Genomic DNA, 7,339 nt, shown 5'->3' on the forward strand with positions numbered 1-7,339 from the left:
TTCATATGTATTAAAACTAGTACTTTTGGGACACCCTTGCTATTTGTTTCTTCCTTGAATTCCTTGAATGTGCCTGTTTTCCATTTTATTGTCTTTAGGAGTTTATTGTATGGTTTGTGAAGCTCCTGTAGGGAGAACTGGAATCATGGGAAGGGATCTTATCAGTTGAATTTCCCCAACCTATTTGATGAAATGGCAGGCTATAAGGAGCAAGCAGCAGAAACAATGAAATAAAAGGCACCCTTTTAGAATTTTTGCTCCTCTTCAAAGTTTCCCAGGGAGGATAGAGGAAGGAATTTCCTAGGAGAGATGCCTCAGATGATGGTACAAGGACATCAGGAGAAGACACTGAGGGAGGCCAGCAGCCCCAGGTCATGTGTTCCTCTCATGTGTCCCTCTCCATTTCTAGACTTCAAAGTTCTTGTAGGCAGCTAGGTGGCACAGTGGATAGTATGCTGGCCCTGAGATCAAATGTAATCACAAACACTTTCTAGCTCTTTGTAACTCTGGGCAAGTCACTCAGTCAAAATGGAGATGATTTTATATATATATATATATATATATATATATATATATATATATATATATATATATATATGTATGTATGTATGTATATATGTATATGTATATGTATATGTATATGTATGTATGTATGTGTATATGTATATGTATATGTATATGTATATGTATATGTATATGTATATGTATATGTATATGTATATGTATATGTATATGTATATGTATATGTATATGTATATGTATATACATACATACATATATATGTGTGTGTATATGGTTGTTGTGAGGATCAAGTGGAAAAATATAACAATACATGATTTAATTGTATTATTATCATATAGTTTGTATTTAATAACGCAATCCTTTGTGATCTTACTGTTTCACCATCTCCCTGGAAATATTTCTGTCTATTTTTTAAGCCTTATACAATAGAACCATAGCACCCAGCAGCAAAACAGACAACAGAAGGGTCTGTTTTAAGATCATCCCAAGTTTCAGCTTACACTATCATAAAATAAATGTCAGAATCCCAGTAGGGCAGACAGCCAACCTGTAGAGGGCCAGGCAGTATGAGTATGTCAGTCACACTTTGGCTAATAGAAGAGTTAGCCTATGTGAGTGCTTGGGATGAAGTGAGGATATTTGTCCATCTTTAGAACAACTTCATTGACACTGTCTAAAGACTTCAGATTTTCTTTGAGCCATCCCGGAGCATCAGGTCATAGCAGTCATTATGACTTCTACACATGTGACTGCCATGCCAGGGTCTAAATTTAGTTTTGTAAGTCTATCTCATAAAATCATTGATTTAGATCTGCGAAAGACCTGGGAGGCCCTCTTCTAGTTGAAATCTTTTGCAGTGAGGGAAACTGAGGGCCAAGGATGTTAAGAAGCTTGCCCAGGTCACACAGGTAATTGTCAGGTTAAGGACAGAACCCAAGTCCTCTGATTTCAGATCTGTGTTCTTTATACTGTACCACTTTGCCTTGCCTCTATAGTTCTCCCACCCTAAAACATGGAATCAATCAATGATTTTTCAAGCGTTTGTTAAGTGCCTCACTATTAGCCAGACACTGTGCTAGGCACCAGGGATGCATACAGACCAATTTCTAGAGCATAGTGCCTATCCAAAGAATAACTGCTTACCAAATGCTTGTCGATTGATTGATTGTTTCAATGCTGAAATGAAACATAAACTCCTCCCAGAGAAAGGGCCATGAGGTTTTCACTTCCTCCCCATCTTCCCCAGTCCAGTTTATTCTTGCCAAACCTCTACAATTCAAGGTCTACCCTTTGGGTCTTTGGGACAAAAGAGGGGGAGGAATTCAATGAGATCTTGGAAGAGAAAGGTGTGTCTGTTTTTTCAACACAAAGGACTTGACTAATTTGATTAACATGTTATTACACCAAATGTTCTTTGGACTTTTAGGGTCTGGCAAGCACTTCCACATACTATTAAAATAGCTGAAGTTGCAGGATTATTGTTGTTGTTTTCTCCAGAGCTTATATGAGTCACTACCCTCCAAAAACAACTAAAATCCTCATCGGAATCCAGATCAAAATAACCCTACTATCAAATTTATTTATTATTTCTGGCATTTCTTCAGTCTTCAGGACTTCTTTGGCCATCCATCTAGGCACAACTTTCATAATGAAATCTACCCCTCAGATAAAGGAGAATAAACAAGCCCAGTATCTTAGACTAATGTAATTTTTTGAGTTTCTGGAGGACAGCATTCATTTATTTTTTCAGTCTGATAAGTTTCCAAGGAAAAAATGATTTATCTCTGTCTACTCTTTCACTAGTGTATTCACTGGGCAAAAAAGTGGATTAAGGGAGTTGAGAAAGAGTTTGACGTCAAAAGGGAAGGCACTTTAAGGCAATGCTGCTGCAGTGATGACTGAACCTGATTACTGTGTACTCTCTAAAGGAAACGGAAATCAAATTAAATTGGGGGAAAAGAAAGTGAAAAGAGAAGGAAATTGCAATATTTTGGTCTAGAGGAGATTACATTGTAGGGTTAATGGAATTTATATGGCAACATCATTTTTAAAACTGGATTGGCTTATTCCTATAATTCCTGAATGTATTGCACGTGAGTAAGGGTCTACATGTGTGCGTTTTCTGACACTACACGAGGAAAAACCCTAACCAATGAAAATTGTCTGATGCCAGGAGTCACATAATTCCCTTTCAAAAAAAATCCATCTTCGGAAGTGTCTGTCTTTTAGGCTGCATGCACTCAGAGCCATTCGTTATGATCTAGGCACACACCCAGAAAAGTTGGTCCCTTTTCTCCAAAGCATCAGCCCATTTTCCTAAGACCTTAGTCAGGATCGCTGCTTGCCAGAATGTCAGCTGTGTCCACCAACCCTTGTTCTCCTCCATTCCATACACAATCAGTGCACATTTCTGTGGCACCTATTATGCATAAAGCATCATGTGAAGCATTGTGGAGAGATCAGTACAAAGAAGCCAAAGGGATAATGTTTGTCTTTAAGGAACTTCCAATCCAGCCGGGTCAACAAGTCCCTCATTTAATCTGACCATCCATATATAGTCAGAGTAAAGAAACACACATACATGTATATATATATGTGTGTGTGTGTGTGTGTGTGTGTGTGTGTGTATACACATACATATATATGTTTATATATGTGTGTGCGTATACACATACATATATATGTACCTATGTGCAGCTATATACACATGTATAAACATATATGTATATATACGCATGTATGTATATATAAATCTATGTATGTGTGTGCATGCGTATGCACACACGTAAGTATACACATGCATATACATACATACACATATGCACATACACACACACACACACACATATATATATTTATATTTATATATATAGTCCTGTATCTCTCCTCTTCTCAGCTAAACACCTTGAAGAAGTTCTAAACACTCTGCAATCTGGATTCTGACTTCACTATTCAACTGAAACTGCCCCCTAACCAAAGTTATCACTGATCTAGGTGGCACGGTGGGTACGTACGTTGTAGAAGGCATTCTTGTTTAATTATGGGTCCCTGCCAACACTGAGATTCTGTTATTCAGTGTATGTGCTTTTTAGCTCTTTGTTTTGCAAGTGTATGTCTAAATTTCCTCTCCCTAAAATGGTCCCCTCCTTATTAGCCTTTGTAATTGCAACCTAGGGCTGCTGGGGGGCACAGTAGATAGAGTGCCAGCCCTGGAGTCAGGAGGATCTGAGTTCAAATCTGCCTTCAGACATTTACTAGCTGTGTGACCCTGGGCAAGTCACTTAAACTTGATTGCCTCAGAGGGAAAAAACAAAAAACAAAAACAGGACCACCCAGAATGGTGTGTCCTCATCAAAGAAGGTGCCATACTCTAGGAGCAAAGCAGAATTGAATTAGCTCAAAAGAAACTCTAGGTGCACAAATTTAAAGAACCCACCCCAAATGTTCACTCGGACTATTTGTGCCTGACCTGTGGGAGAGCATTCTGAGCTCGTATTGGTATGGTTAGTCACAGGAGGACACACCATAACTTGATTCTAAGGTGTAGGTCATTTGGGTCCTCTTCGAGAATGAAGGATAATAACCGATTGAAGCCTGAGGAGCTAACAAAGTACGGAGTTTCAACAAGAGTAGCTCCCCTTCCTTTTTAATCCATTGACTCTTGCTTTTAACAACTCCCCATTGAATCTCTTCTCTTCCCTTAAAACTTTTGTTTTGGGCCTTGGAAAAAAATGGACAACTCCTAGATTTGATTTGTAGAAACAGCATAGCATAGCCCTGAGATGGGTAATGAGGCCTCATTGTCACCCACCAACACACAGTATACAGACACACTCACATGCGTACAACGCACACACATACACACAGGGTTCTGTGTGAATGTCAGAGGATTCTGCTGCATAATTTTTGTTGTTCGGTTGCTATTCAATTGTGTCTGACTCTTCATGACCCTTTTTGTAAAGAAAGGACATGCTGAGTGGGTGGGAGGGGGAGGAGAGCATGCCAGACCTGGAGTCATGATTGAATTCTGTCTCCTAGATTTCCTAACTGTGTAACCCTGGGCAAATAATTTAATCCCTCTTGTATTCAGTTTTCTTATCTGTAAAATGGAAATAACAATGACACCTATCTCACAGGGTTATTGTGAGAACCAAAGGAGATAACATATGGAAAGCATTTGCAAACCTTAAAACGCTATACAAAAAACTAGTTATTTATTTGGAAATGAAGGCAATGTTATAACAAGATTCAATTATATATATATATATATATATATATATATATATATATATATATATATGTTTGTGTATAATTATATATAAAACACTTTACAAATATTTCATTTGGTTCTCACAAATTTTTTTTAACTGATGAGGAAACTGAGGCAAATAGAATTTTAGTGCCTTGCCCAGGTTCACATAGGTAGTCAGTGTCTGAGGGTAGAATTGAATTCAAGTCTTCCTGACTCCAGGTCTGGCATTCTATCCACTGTGCCACCTAGCTGCCTAACTCAAAGGCCATTTCAATCCAGTACAATACCTCTCTTACGAGTGAAGTATTATAAGTAAAAATTTCATTTTGTTGTTGTTCAGTTGGGTTTGACTCTTCATGACCTCATTGGGGTTTTCTTGGCAAAGATACTGGAGTAGTCGGCCATTTCCTTCTCCAGTTCATTTTACAGATGAGGAAACGGGGTTAAGTGACTTGCCCAGGGTTACACAGCTAAGTAAGTGTCTGAGGCTGAATTTGAACTCATGTCTTCCTGATTCCTGGACTGCTGTTCTATCCGCTGCACCACCTGGCTGCCCCATGTAGCATAATAATATAATTTTATTCCTTTTTCTTAGTGTTTTGTACCTTTTGAGTTCCTATAGTTTTGTGAATCTGTGATTTGTAGGTAAGGTTTTGCAGTAATAAAGTACATTCATGATGAAGACTTGTTCTAGCCCTTGTATCTTTATTAATCCTAGATATAATGCCCATTCTGGAATGACAGTAAAAATCATATTAAAGCTGGATAACTGAATGTAATTGCTTGTCAGTAATTGAATGCAGCAGCCTAGAGAGGACCTGAGCAGACTCCTACTAAGAATGGTTGGTTTGGGACATACTGAAGGCGTTAACATGAGTGAGCCAGCATCTGAGGATTCTTATGAAGGATGACTATGTTTCTTTCATAAAGCAAAAACTACTAGCATGGAGGAGAGATAGTTATGGGATTCTTCAACTACCCATGTATCTATTACGCTAGCCAAATATCTGATAAATTCTTCATTTGTTTCACTGTCACTTTTAAAAAAAAGACATTTATATTTATGCTTTTTATATCATATACATCTCTGAATACACCCTTTCTCAAGCCAGTGAGTCTTACAGCAAAATCTTTTTCATTTTTTTTGTAAGAGATTGTTGAGGAGAAATGATACTATGGATTTAAATTGGGTGAACAAGGAAGATCTGATTGAAATGGCAGATGCCACAAGGACGTTGGGACAAAGTGCCCATAATCTCTGGAGTTTACGTTAGCCAAGATGCACAATACTGGGTGTTATCAGATATATGGCTGTGTCCTAGGGAACTGACCTCTTTAGCCTGCTCCTAGTAGCCTAGCTCTCACTCACTGACACCTTCTTATCCTGAGCTCAGGACCACCGGCACTGTTGTGCCAGGAGTTTTGCCACCTGGGTTCTAATGCAGGTTTTGTCACTTAGTTGGTGTATAGCTTAACCAAGTTTATATAACAACATTGTCTTGATTTTGTCATCTGTAAAATGAGGTGTTTGGCCTAGAAAATTTTCAAAGTCCCTTCCAGCTTTAGCATTCTATGACCCCAAAGCACGGGCCATGGTGTGCTTCTTATGTGCCAGCTCTGAGATGGATGCTCTTGCCAGCTGGCTTCCACCTTCAGAAGGCTAGGACTCTCTTGCCTGTCCATCTGCCCTTCCCCCCTCTCACTGTTGTCTAAATCCCAAACTCCCTCTTTTGATGTTTCAGTTTGTCATGAATCCCCACAGATTTTCTGGAGAGAGATGCCCTCCCAGAGGGCTCCTCACTCAATCCCTTCTTCAAAATAAATATTAGTGCACTACCTCCTCCCATCCCCCAAATGGCTGTCAGCTGCTGTCCTTGAGCAAAGATCTTGAACTTGCCAGATAGCCATCATTAAAACTCATCATCTAGTGTTCTATGCAGCTAGGTGGCTTAGGGGATAGAGCACTAGAAGTCAGGAAGGCCTGAGTTCAAATCTTGCCTCAGACCCATACTAGCTGTGTCATACTGAGCAAGTCCATCAACCTCTGGCAGCCTCAGTTTCTTCATCTGTAAAATGAGGATAATAACAGCACCTACCTCCCAGAGTCGTTGTAAAAGTTAAAATAAGACAACATATATAAAATACTTTGCAAATCTTAAGGTGCTATAGAAATGCAACCCAAATATTTCATAACTCTACATACCAAACGATTCTGGAGCACAGATCAGCCAACAAACATTTATTAAGTGCCTACTATGTGTCAGGCACTATGCTAAACACTGGGGAGACAAAAGAAAGCAAAAGATAGCCCCTGCCCTCAAGGAGCCCACAGTCTAATGGGGAGATGGTATGCAAACAACTACGTGCAAACAGATTGTAAGCAGAAAAAGTTAGAATTAAAATGGTATCAGGAAAGACTTCCTGCAGAAGGAGGAATTTTAGATGGGACTTGAAGGGAATGAGGAGGCAGAGATGATGAGAGAGGGGAGTTCAGTCACAGGAGACAGACAGCTAGTGCATATGGCCAGAGTCTGAAGCTGGAAAGTGTTGGGGGAGGAGGCCAGC

The sequence above is a fragment of the Phascolarctos cinereus genome, unplaced genomic scaffold (assembly GCF_003287225.1).
Source record: "Phascolarctos cinereus isolate Bilbo 61053 unplaced genomic scaffold, phaCin_HiC Scaffold_4;HRSCAF=312, whole genome shotgun sequence".
NCBI lineage: Eukaryota > Metazoa > Chordata > Mammalia > Diprotodontia > Phascolarctidae > Phascolarctos > Phascolarctos cinereus.